Raw genomic sequence first — 24,310 nt, forward strand, 5'->3', positions numbered from 1 at the left:
TTTCAATGCATATACTCATGATTGGTGTAGCTCTGGCTAGTAGATTGAATGTGATGAGATGGTGGTCGGACCATGGTACTAGGATGTTATGGAGGAACATCTAGGGAGAAAATCAGGTCTAGCAGAATATAGCTGGTGAAACTGCGCACACCCTAGATGTTAGCATGTATGGATGTAATAGATACCATTCTGTAATGAACATGCGCACCTGTATGCTCTGCTCACATCACCCAAACTCTGCCCATCTACACGCTCACTGGCAAATATCATAGTGCATACTTTTCCGCTAGTTGGTATTCTAGAAGAGGTCATTTATGTGATCGTTTACATGCATGAAAGGCTACAATGCCACTATTTACACATCATCTAGTCACATATACATGTATAAAGTTCTCCTGCTAACTTTCAAAGCTTATCAGTTCAGAACCCCAGACTGTCTTGCTTTACTCACCATCACCTACAATCCAGGCCATCGCTTACGCTTCCAGAACGATTTTTGCCTAACCCTTCCAGGTCCACGAGAAGCACAACTTGAGTTTAGGCGTCATCAAGCATTTTACTTTACAGGCCCTTCTGTCTGGAATGTGCTCCCCCTCTCTATTCATAATATACCCTCTCTTAAGGAATTTAAAGTTGTCCTCAAGACATGGCTCTTTACACAGGCCTTCCTACCCACTTAGCATAAATTATATGAACACCCTCACTGTAGCCTGACCACCCATGCAGATTTGTCTTCCACAAAATTGTGTTATCTCTTGACTGTCATCCTGCTTTATGTGCTGAACAAATGATATTCTGACATTCTGTTCCCATCGAGTAGAATCCCTTTTTAGACTCTCCTCCTAATTTCTCATCTTCAACTCCAGTTTTACATGCTGTAATGAGTGATATGCTAATTTTTTATCTACAAATTGGCATTCTTTTCCTACTATGACAAATCTCTTTATTAGACTATAAACTGCTTAGACCAGTACAGAATTTGCAGTAAAGTAAATGTAAACTTAGATCAGTTCCTTATATCTTAACTGACGGACTCTGTACAACCCTTCTTGTCCCCATCTAAAATCTGCACTTGGTCTTTTGGCTATATGTTCTTGTACAATAGCCTCTGGAAACTTCACCACAGGATCTTGCATCTATTCTAGCCTTGGCTGCAGAACTTACAAATAAATTTATCCTCCCTCTCCGAGGTTACCTCCATGGACACTCCCCTCTAAGCTCAGTTTGTTTCTGCATTCTTGCTGCTGATTTCTAGTTTCTTCTGCTCGTGAATTTTTTCTCAATTTCTAGTCTTTTATTTTGTTCGGTGCCGTGGGTATTGCCCAAGTGCTGCGGATTCACGCTGAGAGTGATCCTTCGTCGGGAGATTGCAGACTTTTACTTAAAGATTGTCTACTTTCTAGGGGTACCCTATTAGCAGAACCTGCAGTAAACCCTCGTGACAGCCTGCAGATCAGATCGGGTCTCCAGATTGAGAGCCATCTCACCCTGGGTTTGTCCGCTAAGGGGTAGAGTGCAGGCTGCTGCTGTTCCGTGGAGGTATGCCGAGATCGGAACCGGACTGCGTATCTTCCCTAAATCACCTGAGGGGTCCTGCTGGTCATGATCTGAGGTAACAGGGAAGGCGAGGCGGTCAGAAGACCTGAAAATCCAGTTTTATCAGCTCCTGCGATACTGATCTCCCTTGCTTACACTGTATATTGCTGGCTGCCATTGAAATGCATTTCAGCACATGTCTCTGAGGTGTCTGTGTGTGTCTGAGTCTAGCAATTGGGGGGGGTGCTGAAATCTGGGTTTTGGGCAGTTTCCCTGCATGCCTTGGTCCCCCACCTGTAGAATTGCTGTTTTTCACGGTTCCCTGCGTTTTCCCCAGCCTGTTTTAGGGCAAAATCGGCACCTGCGGCAGCCATCTTGGATTTTCATTAAAGTTTTAAAAAGTATATTTTTTGGACTTAGAAGCTAGAGAGTTGCGCGGGGACAGAAATCCCACCCGTCCCCACCCGTCCCCGCCAAAATCCCACCCATCCCCACCCGTCCCCGTGAGGAATCCCTCCGTCCCCACCCGTCCCCGTGAGGAATCCCTCCGTCCCCACCCGTCCCCGCGAGGAATCCCCTCCGTCCCCACCCGTCCCCGCGAGGAATCCCCTCCGTCCCCACCCGTCCCCGCGAGGAATCCCCTCCGTCACCATCCTTCCCTATAAACTTCAGAAATAGTTATTTTATTTAATTATGCTACTGAATTAAAGGCTCTGGTAGAGACCCATTTACAAATAAGCAAAGAGACTATTAATTTGGAAATATTAATTGGGAAGAATACATACTTTGTAAATGGGTTTCTACCAGAACCTCTAATGTAAATATAAAATATAAATACTCAGCTGATGAGAACCCACAAACTGTCAGCTGAGGACTTCCTTTGCAGTTGGCCTGGGGTCCCTTTTGCCAAGCTTGGCAGGCAGCAGTAGCGTCCCTGAGTCACAGATGCTGGCACCTCAGTGGCTCATGGATGCTGCCAGCGACTGCTGCGCTTGGTGGAGGGGAGTTCTGACCATCTCTAGAGGAGGTCCTCTGCTGGCGGTGCTTGGGGATCCCCACCAGTCACAGCAAGGGCCAACAAGTACTTCAACACTGTAGAAATAAAACCAGAAATGCATTTCCTTTTCTTTTGAACACAAAACAAAGATATCTGCCATATACATTTCCCAAGGCAGATGACTCTATGCAATGTCACCTCGGTAACAAAATACAAAAATAGACAAATACACCCCCTCCCTTTTTACTAAACCACAATAGTAGGTTTTAGCACAGGGAGTTACGCTGAATGCCTCGCGCTGCTCTCAATGCTCATAGGTTCCCTGCGCTAAAAAACAATATTGCGGTTTAGTAAAAGGGAGCCATAGTGCAAAATATAGACAGCAGATATAAATTCTCAAAACAGACACATTTTGATCACTAAATTGAAAATAAAATCATTTTTCCTATCTTTGCTGTTTGGTGATTTCATGAGTCTCTGGTTGCACTTTCTTCTTCTGACTGTGCATCCAATCTTTCTTCCTTTCTTTCAGCCTCCTGTATGTTTCCTCTCCTCCAGACCTCATTCTCTCCCCCAACTTTTTCTTTCTGTCTCCCTGTTCCCCCTTCTTTCTGTCTCTCTGTCTGCCCCCTTTCTTTCTTTCTCCGTGCCCTCCCCCAAGCCACTCGGTTTGCTGCCACCGCCATCGGGGAATAGTCCCCAAGCCACCGCTGTCCCAAGCTTTCCCTGCAGAAGCGTCGCGCTGACCAGCATTCCGCTCCCTGACGTCAATTCTGACGTAGGAGAGGAAGTTCCGGGCCAACAAGGCATTTCTCCTCATTCCATCCAGCCTGAGCCCCATCTCTCCTTGATCCAGCATTTCCCTTCTGTGTCTGTCAGAATTACCATTCCACCTATTTTCCAGCATCACCCTTCTTTGTGTCCATCTCACCTATATCCGTATCTCACCACTTTTTCAGAATCTTCATTTGTCTCTGTCCTTGTCTTTACCCCATATTCACCATTTGCCCTTTCAATGTCTTTATCTCCCCCCCCCCCACACACACTTTTTCAGCATTACTTCTATGTCTCTATTTCACCTCCTCTTCATGTCCCCTCTGTATCTCTATCCTTATTCAGAAGGTCCTGCTTACCCTTTCTCTTCTTTGTGTCACTATCTCCATTTTCAGCTTTCCCCCCTTTTCCTTTGTTACTGCACCCTGTAGCCAGAATCTTTCCACCCTCCCTCCACTCCGGCCCAGCCCAGTATGAAATATTTCCTTTTGTTTCCCTCCCCTCTCTCTTCTCCTCCCTCACCCACGAGTCCTGCATCTGGCCCTCTCCCTTCTACCTGCACCTGGCAACACCCCCCTGCTCCGCGGCTCTCTTCAGCAACTCGTCAGCAGCGGTGATCAAGACAAGCTGCCGACATCGAGGCCTTCCCTCTACGAGTCCCACCTTTGTGGAAAAAGGAAGTTGAAACAAGCGGGACTCGCAGAGGGTAGGCCCCGACGTCAGAAGCTGCTGCTGAGTTGCCGAAGAGAGCCGCGGAGCAGGGGATGTGGCCGGAAGCAGGTAGAAGGGAGAGGGAGATAGGAAGGCTGTAGAAGCTCCGGAGCATGACACCGAACCCGGCCAGGATGATTTCTTTTTCAGGCTGCTGCTGCCGCTGCCATCCCCCACCCGAAATGACAAAAAACAGCCTAATGCCCGCGTCGGGAAATAGCCATGCTGAGCAGTGAGCTCAGCACGTACACAGATGAAAGCCTTGCTTGCTGATTGGTCCGGCGGCACGGTGGGGCGGGGCCGCCGGACCAATCAGCAAGCAAGGCTTTCATCTGTGTACGTGCTGAGCTCACTGCTCAACATGGCTATTTCCCGACGCGACGCCAGACTTGTAAGCTTAAGCTGCATGCTTGCATCGCCAGAATTTAGGTAGGTTGTTTTCATCCCCGTGGGAGTCCCGTGGGCAAGGGGGCGTCCCCGTGGGAGTCCCGTGGGTCAGGGGGGCATCCCCATGGGAGTCCCGTGGGCCAGGGGGCGTCCCCGTGGGAGTCCCGTGGGCCAGGGGGGGAACCCGCGGGATCCCCGCGGGACCCGCGGGATCCCCGCGATCCCCGTTCCCGTGCAGACCTCTACTAGAAGCTTTGTTTTTTGCTCCAAACTTCACATATGGCCTCCTCAGGACAGGATGGCATGGATTGATGCCGTAAATGCGGCGGATAGCTAATGGATTCCCAGCCTCCAAAAACCCTAAAATGTCATCACGGGACCTACAGCAGGCTCTTGCTACTGTTGATGTGAAAGTGCATGCCTCTACAATCAGAAAGAGACTTCACAAATTTAACTTGCATGGGAAGTGTGCAAGGAGGAAACCTTTGCTCTCTAAGAGAAACATCAAGGCCAGACTGAAGTATGCACAGATGAGTCTAAAATTGAATTATTTGGACACCAGAAAAAAGGACATGTTTGGCGTACACCAAATACAGCATTCCAGGAAAAGAACCTCATACCAGCTGTGAAGCATGGAGGTGGAAGTGTCATGGTTTGGGAATGCTTTGCTGCAGCAGGACCTGGCCAGCTCACCATCATAGAATCCACCATTCTACCGTATATCAGAGGGTGCTTGAGGAGCATGCGAGACCATCTGTAAGAAAATTAAAGCTGAAGTGGAAATGGACCCTGCAACACGACAATGACCCAAACATACCAGTAAATCCACCAAGGACTGGCTAAAAACTAAGAAATGGAGAGTCCTGGAGTGGCCGAGTGAAAGCCCTGATCTTAATCCCATTGAGATGCTGTGGGGTGATTTGAAACGGACTATACATGCAAGAAACCCCTCAAACATCTCACTGCTGAAAGAATTCTGCACTGAGGAGTGGGCCAAACTTTCCTCAGGCCGAAGTCAGAGACTGGTAGATGGCTACAAGAAGTGTCTCACTGCAGTTATTTCAGCCAAAGGGGGTAACACTAGCTATTAGGGTATAGGGTGTCCTAATTTATTCCTCAGAATACACATTTTTGTGGATATCTTTTGTTTCATGAGTAAATCAAGGAAAAGTTTTGTTGTTTACCTGCAATTACATCACTTTCTTTTCTAGAGATAAATTTTAAAAAGATTTGACATCGATATGTGAATATTTCTTAAGAAAGAACTGAATATTTCATGGGGTGTCTTAATTTTTTCACATGACTGTATAAGTGCTACTCTATAAACTGTGTCTAACTTTAAGCGGAGCTTATAGAATATCATTTTTTGGCACCAATTTTTTGGTCACCTTATGTATAATTTAGCCCTTAGCATGGGATGAGAGTGCGTACTATAAACTTCACTAACCTTTCTTGCCCAGGACTAAATTCCATTCTCAACAGCAACATTAAATAAAATTATCTACCTACTCTTTGATAAGAAGACTGCACTTTTGTGCAACAAAACCTAGCAGATATCCAAGTTGTGAAGCTAGACTGCTGTGCTCAGCTGAGGGCACAGCTAGGACCCCAGGCTGGGTCACCTCTGACCTCTAAGGTAAATGGTGCTGTTCTGGTCATTAAAAAGCCAGTGTATGGGTATATAGAGTTTAAAAAAAAACCCAGAGACAGGACCTCCCCCTCCTCCTCCAAGACCCCCATAGACTTTCAGTTCTTTGTGCCCTGGTTTAGTTTAAACAGCTTGTTATTTAGGCCGGCCTGCTGGGGAATGTGTCCCTGCAGAATTGATTGGTGAGCTCCTCTCGACCAAACACAGATGTACAGATATGCCTTTATACAGGGATATACTGCAGGGGAGGTGTCTGTTGGTTCTTCACCAGCAGCACACAAACACAAACCATCCACTCCACTCCCTCGACCCCTGGCCAAGCCCCCCACCCCCGTTTAGTACACACACTTTGCAAAGGAATTCTTTTCCTTTGGAATCGAGTCCTGCTTGAACACATTCTTGTTTACTGTGAACCTCTTAAGTCCTGGATTCTTTCCTGTAAAGGCGGGAGTGGGTTAAGTGCACTGCATTCATATAAAGAGAAACTTTCTAAGGGGCACACAGACTAGTGTAAAAAGGCACTTAACAAAGAGAAGCCGGTCACCCTCTAATGTTCACAGTCTTTACAGTGGTGTTTTGCCCTAGGTATCAAGGAAATTTGCCCTAGGTATTCCCGGAAATTTGACCATGTCACCCCTCTTTTGCAAAAAGCACACTGGCTGCCAATCTCAAACAGAATCACATATAAAATAGCGCTCTTAACACTTAAAGCCAAAATGACAAATGCTCCCAGTTTCATTGGCAAACTCCTCATTCCACATACTCCATCCTGTACGCTCCACTCCACACCTCAAAATTTATTGACAGCCCCATCATTGAAAGTAATTAATACATGCCGTAACACATCATTCGCTGTTACAGCCCCTACTACATGGAACTCGCTTCTCGCCTTTTTAAGAGAGGAAAAAACCACAGAAAAATTCAAGGGATCTCTAAAGTGCTTTCTTTTTACAGATGCCTTCGATTCCTAAATTCGATCTTACTCACAACACTGACTCATTAATCTTGTCTCTCCTTTTCAACTTGTCTTTCGCTTCCACTTGTCTTCCGCTTCCGCTTATTTGTTTCCTTTCCTTTTTAAAATTGTAGTTCTCCCTTTTTCCCTCATGTTCCAGTAAGAAATTTGTGTTCATATCTTCTGTTATGTTTTTAAAGATTACTCGTTTCCCCTATTTCATTGTAAATCGCTTAGAATTTCATGTAAAGTGATTAAACAAATTTTTAATAAACTTGATCAGTTCAGTTATGAAGTGAAGGTTGGAAGAATTGGTCGCAGGAGTGTTTTGGGGAATGGGGAGTTCCTTAAGGTTCACCTGTCTCTCCCTTGCTCTTTAACATATATTTATAACCTGTTGTGAGTCTCATCTGTGTGATTCTGTTCTTGGGATTTTTTTTTTATATGCATATCCTTGTGTTGCAAAAGTGAAATCTTGGAGTGTGGAGAGTGTTGTCAGTGTTTCTAAAATGACCTGTTTGGAATTGGGTGAAATTAGGAAAGATGATTAGATTCAAGGTTGCCAAAGTTTTGACAGAAAAAAAATCCAACATTGTTCCATGCCCCATCTTTGCCCTGCATATGCCCCTCCCTGTCCCCATGCCCCACACCGTACTGTACCACACCTACTGTTGCACCCTTGTTCCATCCCACCTCTCTACCACCTGACTTAAGTACGACTCGTACTTAAGAACGTGGCCATAGCTTCATTTGATTTCACTGAGCAGTATTTCCAGTGGCATAGACTCCTACACTTCATCTGCAGCAGATTCAGGAATGATGCATGGTCACATTAAGAACCGTGTGTGGTTGTGCATGCTGTACTTACAGCGAACACTGGTAGGGACAGTTGGCCCTTTTGTCAGCTGGGAGCAAAGGTAAGCAACAAGAATCTTAAAATCTACAAGTTCTGAATTACATACAAATCTGACTTAAGAACAGCTTTAAAAACGTAACATGTTCTTAACCCGGGGAAAAACTTGTACATGGAAATAAGTCAAAAAGCAAGCCAAATGAAGAAAAGGTGTCTTATTCAATGCTTCCAGATTTAGGAGAAAAGTTTTCAATTCGATTTGATTCAAAAGGAGGACATGTCCGGGGAAATCAGGACTTCTGGTAACCCTAGTCGGGTGCATGCAACCAGTTGGTGATTTACAACAACTTCCACGAGTGCTGAAAAAAATTATCCTGGTGGGAATTGTTGTGTATCAACCCCTTGTTGGTGAAATGCGGTCACGTTGGGATCTACTTCCTGGAAGCATTGACTAAAACACCTTTTCTTCGTATGGTCTGCTTCTTGTCTTGTTTCCATGTTGGATCTAGTACACAGGCTGCCTTGTGGTTTTCTCACCTCAAAAAAATGACATATATATGTTTAATGATTATTGCGCAAACCCTGTCTTATGTTATGACAAACTAAAAACTATATTCCATTTTTGATATCCCCTCGGTAAGGCCAACATACAGTCCCTCCATTGGAAAACACTATGCACAAATTTGTGCAAAAACAACTCAGAACCTTACCATACCATAATACCACTAACTTCCAGGACTCAAAGAACAACTTTATCCATGAAAAAGCAGCATTGTAAATATTGCACTGGGCCCTAAACACAGCAATACACCATCTAGTGAGAAATGGGATTGTTACAGACCTCTACACAAAAACTACATGTTAGCTGAATACTGCACCTTGGTCACATATGCAAAACACAGACAGACAGACCCTCAGCAAATAGGAAACAAGAGATCACAGATCAGCAATAGCAATATGAGGGCAAAATAAACTGAACTGTAAACCTCAAGAAGTCAGACAATCTGAAATGGAAAAGATCAGAAGTTTCAAGTTTTTATATACCGCCTATCAAAGTTATCTAAGCGGTTTTATAATCAAGTACTCAAGCATTTTCCCTATCTGTCCCGGTGGGCTCACAATCTATCTAACGTACCTGGGGCTAGGGAGGACTGAGTGACTTGCCCAGGGTCATAAGGAGCAGCGCAGGGTTTGAACCCACAACCCCAGGGTGCTGAGGCTGTAGCTCCAACCTCTGCGCCACACACTCCTCTAGAAATGATCACCAATCAAAAATTACAAAGACTAGGGGACGCTCAAGGAAGGGACAGGGAAATACTTTTAAAGCCAATAGGAGGAAATATTTTTTCACTCAGAGAATAGCTAAGCTCTGGAACGCATTGCTCGAGGTTGTGGAATGAGCGGATAGCGTAGCTGGTTTTAAGAAAGGTTTGGACAATTTCCTGGAGGAAAACTCCATAGTCTGTTATTAAGAAAGACATGGGGGAAGCCACTGCTTGCCCTGAATCGGTAGCATGGAATGTTGCCACTCTTCGAGATTCTAGAATCTTGTTACTCTTTGGGATTCCGGAACCTTGCTATTCTTTGGGATTCTGTTTGGAATGTTGCTACCTTGGGTTTTGGCCAGATACTAGCGACCTGGATTGGCCACCGTGAGAATGGGCTACTGGGCTTGATGGACCATCGGTCTGACCCAGTAAGGCTATTCTTATGTTCTTAGAAAAGCTGGTTATACTACCATTGATCAAGGCATGTTTGGAAGGCCTGGGGAGGGGGGGAGCGTAAGAGGACCTATGTGACAGAGAATCCAGATGAGTTTTCTTTGCTCTCCCTTGCTTCTCTTTTATTGTTTCAATTAATCTTTTTCTTTCTCTGTCTTTTACTGAGTTGTCTAGGTTCCAGCACTCCAGTGGAGGGATTAGAGAAGGATTTTAAAACTGTCTTAATGGTTGTTTGTATATCTCCCCCCACCCCTCTCCCCCAACACACAAAAGTGAAAACTAACAATGGATACCAGGCTCTTTCTAAAATGACCAATATAAACATGTATGTTGCAATTTAACATGTATAAGCGCCAGAACATACACATTTATGTGCTCGTGTTGCCATGTCTACATTTTAGATGCATAGGGTTCTACAATGGATGCTTCCACTACACATAGCCGGCGCATAAATATTAATTCCTCTTCGTGTTTTAGAACAGGCTCCATGACAGCAGAACCTGTTCTAAAATACCGCCTCTGTCTTTATCTCATTGTTCATGATCACTGACTAGAAATCTTACTGTAAACCACATTGAATCCTTATTGAAACTTGCAGTTTAGAAGAAAATGTATGGTAATGGAACCTGGGTGTAGTAACGGGGGGGAGTGGGTCTGCCTCAGGCACCCTCCTCCTCTCCGCCCCTCCGCTACTTCCCGACCCGCCTGCCGCGCGCATGCACCCCTTCCCTTCCCTCGTACCTCTTTCATTTTCCCTTCACAAACAGCATTGCGAACTTGCTGCCCACCTCGTGTTGCTTCTCTCTGACATCACTTCCGGGCTCCACGCCAAGGAAGAAGTGACATCAGAGGGATAGCCGACACGACGCAGGCAGCAAGTTTGTGAGGTTGCTCACGCCTGGAAAAATTAAAAAGGTGCAGGGGAAAGGAAGGAGGGAGCATGTGTGGCAAGGGGGGGGTCAGAACGGAGTGGGGGGAGCAGAGAAGAAGGCATGGGAGCGGCGCCACTCACCCTCACTATACCACTGAGTGCAGGACTTGCACTTAGGTACACATTTTGTACAATGTATGCCTATTCTTGCTAGCACATACAACTACACTCATCTCAGAGAAGGTGTAAATGTGTATTCTTAGTTTCTCTATGATAATTTCATAAAGGCACGCAGGTCCATATGTTGCCTTTAGAAAACAAGGAACTTTTTTTTTTTTCATTTTTTAAACTTTATTGAATTTTAAATAATGGCAGTGCATTACAGAAATTATAACATGAAAAGCTTGCATAAAATGCACCTTAATACACAAAATATAATGAAACAACAATTTCCCCCCCCCCTATCATTCAACTATTAATACCTTGAATCCTATTTTTATTACAAAAATATACTCATATATTTAAACCTTCAAAATATCCCTCCCTCCCCTCCCCTCCCCCTCCCACCCTGGATGTGCAATGAAATCTAAGAAAGAAAAGCAACAATTACAATATCCTTTTTATTTGTTAACAAATGCAGTCAATGGGCTCCATATTTTATTAAATGTATTACTCAAACATAGGCATTCCACGTTCATTCTTTCATATTTATATGTATTGCAGACACTCGCCCACCAGAACGTGTAATTAAGCCTATCATGACATTTCCAATTTCTTGTGATCATTTGAATGGCTATTGCTGTCAAAATCAAAAAAAGACGGCTTTTATATTTCTCCAACACGGGCTTTACCTGTAACAATGTGCCGCAAATTATAACTTCATACGACAAAGGAAACAAGGAACAAGATACAGTGTGCGCTCGCGTGCCTTTCTTGTCTAAGTGCCATTACAACGTTACTCCTATGTCTGAGCTGCAGAATCTGCTGATATAATGGCTATACTCTTTGGTTACTCTCTTCAAACAAATCTACAGGTAATATATAATGATATTAACCCAGAGACGTCGGAACGCTGCATGGTTTGGTGGGGCTCAGCAGCTCCGCCCTAGCCCCCAGCAGCCTCTTCCTATCTCCCAACTCCCCACCCACCTTCTCCCGGCGTTGTAACTGGAAGTCTTCAGGCAGCCACTGCGCAGCGTCAGTGAGCAGGCCTGCTCCGGAAGTAGAATGAAGTGCTCCAGGGCAGGCTTGCTCATTGACGCGGCAGCTGCCTGAAGATTTAATTTAGAACACCAAGAAGAGGGTGGGCACCACACGAGAACACCAGTCTTTGGGGAGGCCATGGCCCCTACGGCCTCCCCCATTCTGACACCTATGATGTAACCTCTAATCACAAATTTGAAGGTATATATTAAACTTTTAAGCTGTACCTTCAGAATGTGCCTTCCATGTGCCATACAACTTTGCAAAGTGGCAAAAAGATTAAATAATTAACCCCCTCCTTTACCAACCTGTAGCACAAGTTTTAGCGCCAGCAGCGGTGGTAACTGCTCCGACACTCATAGAATTCCTATGAGGGTGTCGGGGCAGTTACCGCCACTGCCGGAGCCAAATCCCCGCGCTACGAGTTAGTAAAGGAGAGGGGTAAAAGCAGTGATAAAAAGATTAAAATAATTAGAAGCATATGAAGTTCTATATGAAGCTCTATACCACACTAATAAATCGGTGACGGGACAAAAGCGCGTGAAACAAACGCACGCCAACATTTGAGAGCGGACAGTTGAGCACAAGACTTCAGCACGTCGCTCTAAAAGCTTATTTTAAAGGGCTCAGACAGGTATGTGTGGGGGAACCCCCCACTTCACTTAATAGTGTTGGCGCTGCCATTGGGGGTGGTTTTGGGGGGTTGTAACCCCCCCCCCCCATTATACAGAAAACGTAACTTTTCCCCGAAAAAATAGGTAAAAAGTTAGGTTTTCTGTATAATGGGGGGGGTTACAACCCCCCAAAACCACCCCCAATGGCAGCGCCAACACTATTAAGTGAAGTGGGGGGTTCCCCCCCACACACCTGTCGGAGTCCTTTAAAATAAGCTTTTAGAGCGGCGCGCTGAAGTCTTGTGCTCAATCGTCCGCTCTCAAATGTCGGCGCGCGTTTTTCTCGCCCGCTTCTGACTGTGAACCAATAAATCTGATTAATGACAAGTGCAGCACATCAATTTCTACAAGAGCTGATGGAGAATGCAGTGCAAGATTCCTGTTGGTACAGTAACAAACCACACAGAAGGCACATTCTGAAGATACAGTTTAAAAATTTGATATATACCTTTAAATTTGTGATCTAGAACCAGCATATTTGTGAGGTATCTCTATTAAGATTATAGCAGTAATACTGTTTTATACTTGTTGGCACATGTTCATTTAATTTATTGTACCCTTTACCATTCCTGAACATAGTTGGTTTCTTTTTAGTCTATTTTTCTTTGTACACAATGTTTGCCAATGAACCACTAGGCCAGCCCAGCCACCTCCGGTTTTAATAATCTATTAGTCTGCCTTTCCCGGTGCCCTTTGATTGAAGGGAGACTTTCCAATTTGTTTCTGCAAAAGCATCCACATTTTTTTTTCCTGGTCCTGCTCTGTAATTCAATAAGCCACCAAACACATAGGGGTGAGGGTGAGTCTGTGTGGTGGCCTGCTGCCATGGCAACATGGGGACCTCTGCCAAATATATACCCCGACCTGTAATTTCAAAAATGGTACAACATATTGCTCCCCTGCTTACATGGTGGTGCTGCAGCTAAAAACAAGCCTCTGCAGACCACAGAAAAAAGGCAGTTCCAGACCAGCCCAGTCACTCCATTTTCTAGACTGCACCAACTGTTGAAGCCTTAATTTCTATTTATGCCTCCTAAAACCGTTATAATAATTGTGTGTATATATATATATATATATTTTTTTTTTTTTTTTAATGTTGGTGAGGCTGAGACTTGCTTGAGGGTTGTTGGTTTTTTTCACCTGACTATAGAAGTCTTTCACATACTGCAACAGTCACTTTGTTGTCTACTTAGGTCTGTGAAGCGAGTCCGCACAGTGAGGGGTCTGTCAGGCAGTGGCTTGGACAGGCTCTGCACACACTCCGGGCAGCTGGCTACAGTTAAAAAACCAAAGCGGCATGCCTTAGATTCAAGTATTTGTGTCATTTTTGTCAAAATCCAGCTTAATCTTGCCATCAATAAGCCTTACATGAAGAGACTTGAGGAATGAAAATATATTCGCTAGAAAAAAGGAAGGCAAGAGGACGTAGGAAAGAAATATTCAAGTGTCTATCAGGCGCCACTAAGATGCCAGAAGGATGCATTTTCCCCAGAATGAAAAACTCAGGGACAAGGGGTCTTTATATGAAGCTGAAGGGAGGGAAGTTCTAAAGGAATGTGAGAGAATATTTTTCTACTGAGAGGGTGGTTAACACCTGGAACAGACCTCCAGAGGTAGAGGCCAGAACAGTGGCAGAATTTAAGCATGTATGGGACAAATCTTTATAAAAGGCAGGTTAGCAAAGGAAAGAGGGGGAAAAAAGAGAGAAATGGGAAGAGCATGGAACTCACTGATCCAAAAAAAAAAAAATGGGAAGATAGGCAGGAGGAATGGAAAAAGCTAAGGAAGGCATGGAGGACAATTAGAGGAGCAGACACTGAAAATGAGGAGGATACTGAACAATCAATAAAAAGAGGACGTTAAACCTACTGTATATTCATCAGAGATACATAAAAAGCTGTAAGGGAAATGACTGGAAGCAAGGGAGAAAGTGAGTTTAGCAGAGAGCAAGAAGAAGGCAGAGCTTCATGGTTTGCAAAAGACAGGGAAGGTGATGTGCTTATAGCAGGACTCTAGCATACCTGCCAGGTCTCCGGCTTTCAAATGCCAAGGAATCAAAAAAATCCTGCCAAAGATGGGAGCTGCAGACCACAAACCTTTAAACTGCAATTAAACTGGTGGTTGTTTTTTTTTTTTTTTTTAAATTTACTCAGTTTTCTATACCGTTCTCCCAGGAGAACTCAGAACGGTTTACACGAATTTATTCAGGCACTCTAGCATTTTTTTTGTCTGTCTGTCCCAGTGTAATGGTGCCACCGAATTTCAGCTAGGGTGGCAGACTCTCACACACATGCTAGGGATGGGCACCCAAAAGTGTTTCACATTCATCTTTAATTTTTTTTTTTTTTCCCCCCATTATGAGTGCACACACAGCGCACATAGCATGCACTTTTCATAAAGAGGGCGCACTACATGCACTATCTCCCAAATTCTGTATTTGGCGACTGAGGTTGTACGCGCCCATCAGCAGAAGTAGCCAATGTGTGTGCACAACTTGATTAAATGGCCTCGGAAGTTACACCTCGTAATTTACACTAGTTGTGACTAATTAAAAGTTACAAGAACTCGGAAAGCAGCATTCTATAAAAAGAATGCGCCAGTTGCAGTGCCTGAATTTGAAAAGGGAGCATGGCCGAGGCAGATCATGAGCATTTCTTTTTTTTTTTTAGTTCAAACTTTATTAAACTTTTAATATCATACACAGTGCTTCAAAGTGAAAAATAAATCAGTAACAGTCTTACAACACGCACCAACTACATCAGGGATCTCAAAGTCCCTCCTTGAGGGCCGCAATCCAGTCAGGTTTTCAGGATTTCCCCAATGAATATGCATTGAAAGCAGTGCATGCACATAGATCTCATGCATATTCATTGGGGAAATCCTGAAAACCCGACTGGATTGCGGCCCTCAAGGAGGGACTTTGAGACCCCTGAACTACATCATGAGAAAAACTGTCACAGTATATAGTATCTTATCAACCCTTCCCTTCCCTCCCATACACAAAACCCTACCCCCACCACCTCTGCCCCACCCCCATTTTGTCTGGCAGGTCAACTACATTTACACACATTGTTTAACAAAGCACATCTACAAAAGAAGCCATATTCCCTAATCTTTCTGCTAAATTAGCTTCACACCAATAATAAAGGCACGTTTTCCACCAAAAATGAAAATTCAAGAGAATGGCACTCTTCCAATTTTTAACTATCAACTGTAGTGCCACTCCAGTCAATATTAGAAACAATTTATCTTTATTAACTGATAATGAGGTTTCTGAAGAAGCACGTATTCCACATATCATCGCGCCATACAAGAGGGGTATACGAACTTCCAATATACATTGTATTTTACTCCGTCCAAATTTCTTGCCAAAATGCTCGAACCAGTGGACAAAAAAAAAACAAAAGATGATCCAATAGACCCACATCCATCACACAGTTCCAACATTGTTACAGAATATGACCAATCTACGCACAACTTTGCATTTTTACCCCCTTTCCTTTCTTTTATTGTACTTCTCCCTCCTTACATCAGGATACATAGAGGCGAAGGAAAGAATTTCTTTTGTTAAGACTAGGTATTATAGCCTTGGGTGCTACTTTTTTCCTTCGATATCCTTGTAAATGTATAATTCATTATAAATCACATAAATTTGTTTTCTTTGAACCCTCACAACTGACAAGATTTCTGTCTCTGTCAAGGCTGGAGAATGAGAATGCTCAATGAAGGATAGATGGCTGCCTTTAGCTCTGCTAACCTGTAACTGTTTTTTCCTAATAATAATTTTCCTAAATTCTGTTTTAATTTATTTTGGATCCTATTAGAGGATTTGAGCTGGATTTAAGCTAGGATTTTTTTTCTTGAATTTGTATAATTTTGTTTGAATTTTTTCTTTATATCTTGAATTTTGCTTTCTGTACAAGTTAATCTTGATCATGTAAATTTGAAAATTTATAAATAAAAAAAAAGAAAAGATAATGACTTACTAGTCACAAGCAATGGGAAAAAAGAAGAAAAATTTCAATGATAATGACTTCCCAGTTAATAATGGGAATAAAATTGCTAAGGAAGTAGCTTCCTAGACACAAGCAATGAGAAAAAGTTACAAAGTGTCAGACTATTAGGAACTAGGTTCAAATGCCATTTTAAAATAATAAGCTTTTAAGTGAGACTTAAATGACTTAAGAGATTTTTCTGTTCGCAGATATAACGGGAGGGAGTTCCAGAGTGTTGGAGCCATTACAGAGAGACTAGAGTATCTGTAAATATCCAGAAACAGCTGTCTAAAAGACAGAAAGGATTGATTGGAGGAACGTAACTCCTTCCTGGGTGAATACGGAATCAAATGAGAAAATAAAATAGAGGAAAACCAGAGTCCAGAATCTGAAAAGTATTACTTGTGCATAGTGTGCACCCTTAACCACAAACAATATTTGTTTTATGCTTTATTAGGTTTTTGCTATACCACCTTTCACAGACAATCAATGTGGTATACTTTATTTTTAAACAATTTTTATTGAGAAGAAGATATACAGAAATAACACAGAAAAATAGCAACTCATCCCCGTCTCCATTCCCCTGATACTCTTTGTTCCCCATTTCAAATATGAGAGAAGAAAAAGAAACTTATAATCTCGCACCTCCAACTATTAACCCCACAAAGAATATGCATAAACTTGGTTCGCATACACTGTCTCCCTTATATGCAATTTCTTTCATGCATATTCATTGTGAATATCCTGAAAACCTGACTGACAAGGGGGTACTCCAGGACTGAGTTAAGAAACACTGATCTATAGTGTTGGACGCCGCAGATAGATCAAGGAGGATGAGGATGGATTTGAACAGGAGCTGGTCATTGGAGACTTTAGCAGAGGCAGTGTCCAAAGAATGGAGCTGCATTATTTGTCTGTGATAGGGTTGAGGTACTAATAACTGTTCTACTACCTTCTATATTATGTTGTATTTTAATATGAAATATGTGAGACCTGCCTTAGAGAAGTCTTTGCTACCTACAGGTTTCCTATCTACTGGTAGCACTTAGCTCAGACCTCTCTAAGGGACTCATCTTCCTTTTGGGATTTCTTGAAATTCCCTACATTTCCCTTCTCAGTCCACTCAGTTAAGCTATCTAATGGATCAAGTGATATCCTGTGTGGCCTTTGCTGCACTGGGAGTCTCACCTACAGTGGCCCCTCAAATCTGGATAAAGCATAACTTTTCTACCCAATGTTGCCACCAAGGCTTGAGTACCTTAGAGTTCTTTACATATAAGTTGGGATCCTCCAGAGGGACAATTCTGAGGAAGGATTCAACTCTCTGCTTTCCAGGTGAGGCATTTAGCAGAGTCTATACAGCTAGGAAGTCCCAATCCAGGATAATCAGATGATAGGAACCAAGGTAACAATGCTACTTCTGTTGTGGTTTATTCCACTGGCATTGTGATCATAACTTGAGCAGTTGGGAAATTGCCTCTGATCCCCTTGAACACAAAATATTGTCACTGTCTGTTCATAGTTAACCTGAAGCATCTTAGTCATCGACATCTAAATGAGAATCATTATTCTTCCTGAATCCACAAAGGCCTAGAGGAGAGTCCTTTCCACTTGAAGAACAAGATTTCATGTCATGGGGTGAGGAGCATCCACAAAATTGCTGGAATACTCGCTCATTAGATCCACATCCACAGGGTCTTCTACACTCAGTCATTCTCAATCAAAACGTCCCCTTTCCCCAGAATTAAAGCATATGGATAGGTCCAGGCTTCAAACGTGGACCAGTGCCAAATGCTGGGTCCTTACTGAAGACTGCTCTAAATGTTCTGGCTTCCCTTTCTGACTTCTGGGACTTGAAGTTAATTGCCTCTCCATAAAGCTTTTGACCACAGCTTTGCCTGTCTGCTTCCCAGGACTCAATAGCAGCTTCTTCTTCTTGGAGGCTTCTGGTACTGATTGAGCTTGGTGGAAAAGGTCTGTCCTCCTGTGTCAGTTTGGGGTGTTGGTGCATCCATTGTCCCATAGGCAAGGACAAACCCTCTATGAATTATTCCAGCAAGACAACCTTAACAATTTCAACTCCTGTCTTAGCCTCTAGTTGCATCCATCCCCAGGTCAAATCCTTAAGTCTGCAGAAGAAGCTTCTGGGATGAAAGAATCTCTTCTTGAACTGCTGCCACTATGCTTCTAGAGTATATCCCACCCTTTCTAAGATAGAGGCATTGACCTCTTTATACATAAATGCTTCTCATGGATTCATCTCTAATCAGACCAGAAACAAAATTAATATAGTAGGTGTTTTGCTTTTGGGGCTCTGAAATAGCAAAGTACCCAAAAAATGAATAGGGCTTAGGGGTTGGGGAAAATATTCTTAACTTTAGTGAGTCTTTATGTCCTGAATAGTGGACAAGAATAATTTTTTGAACATGTAGAAAATGGAGGGAATTTGATAATAGGAGAGAATTTCAACACCATACTGAATTCATAGCTTGATAGTTCAGTGTGAGGAGGAGGAGGAGGAGAAGGGGGGAATTGGATGCACAAAACGTAAGCATTTTGGCCCTGATTCTGCAAAATGCATCTAAAGTTGGCACTGTTTAGGTGCCCTTTGTAGAATTGCGCCCAGTGGAGTTCAGCACTGTTTAGGCGTCCTTTAGAGAATTAGGTTTTAGGTGAGATTTAAACGTCCAAACAATTAATGTTATAATATTTTATTATTAAGTTATTAGAAGGGGGATTTTATGCTGTTTTTCATTACAATTGTAATACTGGGAGTTGGATCTGTTTAATGCTTTTATTTATTTCTCTTCCATTAGACAGAGTGACTGGGATTCGAACCAGCAAGATTAGACTTAAGTTACTGTTCAGAACATGAACAACAACATCTTATGGAGCCTCAAATCCACCATAAGGATGGGCAGCCCAAACATGTTTGTTTGGGGTGTTTTGGGGTATTTTTTAAATTTCTGTTGTTATTTGAAGAACTGTTTTTTTGTTTTGGCTTAGTTAGTCTTCATTTTTATTTTGGGAGCAATGTTTTTAAGAATGCAACAAATGGAGAAAACTGAGGGGATCAACTTCATGTACCTCGGTAAACGCCATTTATATAATAAAATGCCCTTGTGAGATGATATACATTGAGCATACATCCCGCGTGTTCAGTACTCGAATGGTGGAACATCGCTTCTGTCTTAAAAATCAATGACTGGAGGCACCCCTAGTAAAACATTGTTTGCAAGAACATCATAGTTTTAATGATTTGAGATGTACGATCTTCCAGCAATTGGCAGTGTTCCCTCAAGGAGGAGATATGAAGAGATGCTTCAGGCATCAAGAGCAGCGTCTTATTTTGAGTTGAACACTACTGAACCAGCAGGATTAAATTCAGCAATTGAGTGGAAAGCTTTTTTCAAGTAATTTATGGGAAGTGTGGAAGCAAGTCATCCATATGTTTTCTGAGCTACCTCTTTAAGATGACGTTTTTTTAAATTTCATGGGCTAATGATGACATCTCAGTAATAAGAAGAACGTTCACGTCGCATTTCTCAGCCTGGACAGTGTGTGTTTGTTAGTGAGCAGCCAGAGCGTGAAACAAGGTCGTGCATGGACTCTTGTTGAGAAGAGCCAGAAGTTTGCCTTTGGATTTTGATTTTTTTATATTCTATAGACATTTCTGCCAAACACGTAACATAGTAGATGACAGTAGATAAAGATCCGAATGGTCCATCTAGTCTGCCCAACTTGATTCAATCTAAAAATTTGTTGGGGGTTTTTTTTTCTTCTTAGTTATTTCTGGGCAAGAATCCAAAGCTCTGCCCGGTACTGTTCTTAGGTTCCAACTACTGAAGTCTCCGTCATAGCTCACTCCAGTCCATCTACACTCTCCCAGTCATTGAAGCCCTTCCCAGCCCATCCTCCACCAAACGGCCATATACAGACACATATTATGCAAGTCTGCCCAGTACTGGCCTTAGTTCTTCAATATTTACTATTATTTTCTGATTCTAGATCCTCTGTGTTCATCCCACGCTTTTTTGAACTCCGTCACCGTTTTCATCTCCACCACCTCTCTTGGGAGCGCATTCCAGGCATCCACCACCCTCTCTGTAAAGAAGAATTTCCTTACATTGCTCTTGAATCTACCACCCCCTCAACCTCAAATTATGTCCTCTGGTTTTACCATTTTCCTTTCTCTGGAAAAGATTTTGTTCTACGTTAATAATTTTCAAGTATTTGAACATCTGAATCATATCTCCCCTGTCCCTCCTTTCCTCTAAGGTATTCATATTCAGGGCTTCAAGTCTCTCCTCATATATCTTTTGTCGCAAACCTCCTATCATTTTCGTTGCCCTCCTCTGGACCACTTCAAGCCTTTTTGTGTCCTTCACCAGATACGGTCTCCAAAACTGAACACAATACTCCAAGTGGGGTCTCATCAATGACCTGTACAGGGGCATCAACACCTCCGTTCTTCTACTGGTTACACCTCTCTTCATACAGTCAAGCATCCTTCTGGCAGCAGCCACCACTTTTTCGCACTGTTTTTTCACCTTTAGATCTTCGGACACTATCACCCCAAGGTCCCTCTCCCCCTCCTTGCATATCAGCCTCTCCCCTCCCAGCATATAATCCGATTGTTAATTCCCAAATGCATTACTCTGCTTTTCTTTGCATTGAATTTTAGTTGCCAGATATTAGACCATTCCTCTAACTTTTGTAGATCCTTTTTCATGTTTTCCACTTCCTCCTCTGTGTCTACTCTGTTACAAATCTTGGTATCATCCGCAAAAAGGCAAACCTTTCCTTCTAACCCTTCAGCAATGTCACTCACAAACATATTGAACAGGATCGGCCCCAGCACCGAACTCTGAGGGACTCCACTACTCACCTTTCCTTCCTCCGAGCGCCTTCCATTAACCACCACCCTCTGGAGTTTGTCTGTCAACCAGTTTCTAATCCAGTTCTTCACTTTGGTTCCTAACTTCAGCCCTTCAAGTTTGTTCAAGAGCCTCCTATGAGGAACCGTGTCAAAGGCTTTGTTAAAATCTAAGTAAATTACATCTAGCATATGTCCTCGATCCAGCTCTCTGGTCACCCAATCAAAAATTCAATCAGATTCATTTGACAAGATTTACCTTTAGTAAAGACATGTTGCCTTGGATCCTGTAACCCATTAGATTTTAGGAAGTTCAATATCCTTTCTTTCAGCAACACTTGCATTATTTTTCCAACAACCGAAATGAGGCTTACCGGCCTGTAGTTTCCCGCTTCATCCCTGTGACCTTTGTGAATATGGACCTCATCCACTCTTCTCCAGTTCCCAGGAACCACTCCTGTCTCCAGAGATTTGTTGAACAAGTCTTTAATAGGACCCGCCAAAACCTCTCTGAGCTCCCTCAGTATCCTGGGATGGATCCCGTCCAGTCCCTTCGCTTTGTCCATCTTCAGTTTTTCAAGTTGTTCATAAACACTTTCCTCCGTGAACGGCGCAGAATCTACTCCTTTTTCCAAAGTAGCTTTGCCAGACACTCTTGGTCCTTCGACAGGATTTTCTTCCATGAACACAGATCAGAAGTATTTGTTTAGCACGTTCATCACTCTCCACATATCGGTTCCTAGCATCTTTTAATTTAGCAATTCCATTTTTCATCTTCTTCTTTCACTGATGTATCAGGAAAAATTTTTGTCTCCCTTTTTTACATTTTTAGCCATTTGCTCTTCTGCCTGCGCTTTCGCCAGACATATCTCCCTCTTGGCTTCTTTCATTTTCACCCAGTAGTCCTTTCTGTATTCTTCTTCTTGGGGGTTTTTATATTTCAGGAATGCCAGCTCTTTTGCCTTTATTTTCTCTGCCACTAGATGGATTACAATGGTCGTCGATGGAAGAATGAAGAAACTTAAAAGTTGTCTGGACCGATAAGTGTTTGCATGCAGTTCTTTGAATCTCACAAATACTGTGGCACTGTTGAGCAATTTTGTAGCCCGGTTTGTTGACCTATGGGTTTTTCTCCCTAATCTGGGAGGTTTTTACCATGGGTCTCTTTCCTGGAGCTGGGCCTATGATTGAATAGTGAGCCCCTTAAAGGAGCTGAATGCACCTGAGGACACATTCTGGTCTAAGACGTTTTACCAGTTTTTTGTTTTTCATGTAAGTTTCCATCTTTCCCTATTTTTTTTAAATTATAGTGTGATACTTACCTATGATCCAATAGCCACGAGATTTGGAAGATGTAATTTATTATTAGTCACAGAGTGTTGTGCATGGAGTAGCAAGTCCCACTTTAAAGGTTCAATCGGGTTGGTTACACCCTGAGGCAGCAGATTTGTAAAACGCTGGCCACCGTTGGTGTACCAATCGTGAAGATATGTTAATTCCTTTTCTGCTTTAAAAATTGCATTGCACAGAGCCTATAGTAATTCCAAGGGAGGTTTTTTACACCAATGAGGTTTTTGTCTGACCACCTTAAGCCACCATTGTGTGGTGGGAGAGTTTGTTTCTGAGGCTTTTTCCTCCCTTGAGTTTGACAACTTTTGCCTGTGCGTTGTTTTGGATTTATTACTGACTTTATTTTGCACTGTCCCTGTGAAAGTGTTGTATGTCATCATCATTGGATTTTCACTTATTCTGTGTCATTTTGACTATTTATTATCAGCCAAACATTCTGATATTAAATGCATAACTGTAGTCATAAGAGAAACATCTGGACATATTAAATTTGTCTCATAGAACAGTAAAATGTCATCAGTGTAAAAAAAAAACTTAGCTCCTTGTTCCTGTATCATAAGTGCCAAAGGACTTAGAAAGATATTGAAAAGAATAAGAGCAAGTATAGACCCTTGAGGTATGCCACATATAATGGGATGATCATTAAATTGACAATCTGAAAAAAGTACCCCCCCAAAAAAACCCAAAACACCCAATTACTTAGATAAGACTTGAACCAGGAGAGAACAGAATCTATAATACTACAATTTTATTAACGTGAAATAAGAAGAGAATGAACAATCATATCAAAAGCACATTGAAGATCAAGAGAAACTAACAAAACAATGTTGCCTTTATTTAAACCTGACTGAAGAAAATTTAAAAGAGTAACTAGAATTTTTTTTAAAATATTTTTTATTTATGCATTTTAAACCAAATTTACAAGAATCCTCTTGTGACAGGAAATCGGAGGATTAATATAAACAATAATCAAAGGAAAAACTAGAATCACATGTTAGAACAAAAAAAAAGAAGGAAAAAGCCCATTTCCATCTAATCATGTGGAGGGGCATAATCAAAAAAAATGTCTAAGTCCCCTTTTAGCCTAAGTCTTTAAACGTTCAAAGCAGAAGCCTAGGTGTAGGTCGGCCCACCTCCCGCCCACTGCCCGTCCTTTCCCCTCCTCTAAACACACCTCTTTTCTCTCTGTGCGTTTAGAGGCAGGGGAAAGGCCTAAGCTGTTTTTAGATACGTCTAAAAATCAGCTTTGGTTATGGGTACTTGGACGATCAGGCTTTTTGATCGTCCAAGTAGCCATTTAGGACACTTTTTAGACGTTTGTTTGTTTTTTTATTATGAACCCCATAGGTTTTTAAACTCCTCCTTAGACCACCAAAACACCCCATGGGAAACAAGTATATTAATGAGACAAGGAGATCTCTTTTTTAACAAATGACACTAAACGTGTTACCGGCCAAATTCTCTTACAGCCCTCATCCTTTAATTATAATTAAACATTTTTTGTGTCCCAAAAGTATCGAAGCTGATCCGGAGCGAAAAATACATATTTAATTCCAGCGTATTTCAGGAGACATTTACAGGGGTAACTTAATAAAAAGGTAGCTCCCATTTTTAATACTTCATCTTGCATAGCTAAAAACATCTTTCTACAATACTGAGTGGATTTTGTTACATCGGGATAAATCCAAATTCTTTGTCCCAAAAATAAATTTTGTGAAGATCGAAAATAAGCTTCCATTATAGCATTCAAATCTTGTTC

The sequence above is a fragment of the Geotrypetes seraphini genome, chromosome 3 (assembly GCF_902459505.1).
Source record: "Geotrypetes seraphini chromosome 3, aGeoSer1.1, whole genome shotgun sequence".
Taxonomy (NCBI): domain Eukaryota; kingdom Metazoa; phylum Chordata; class Amphibia; order Gymnophiona; family Dermophiidae; genus Geotrypetes; species Geotrypetes seraphini.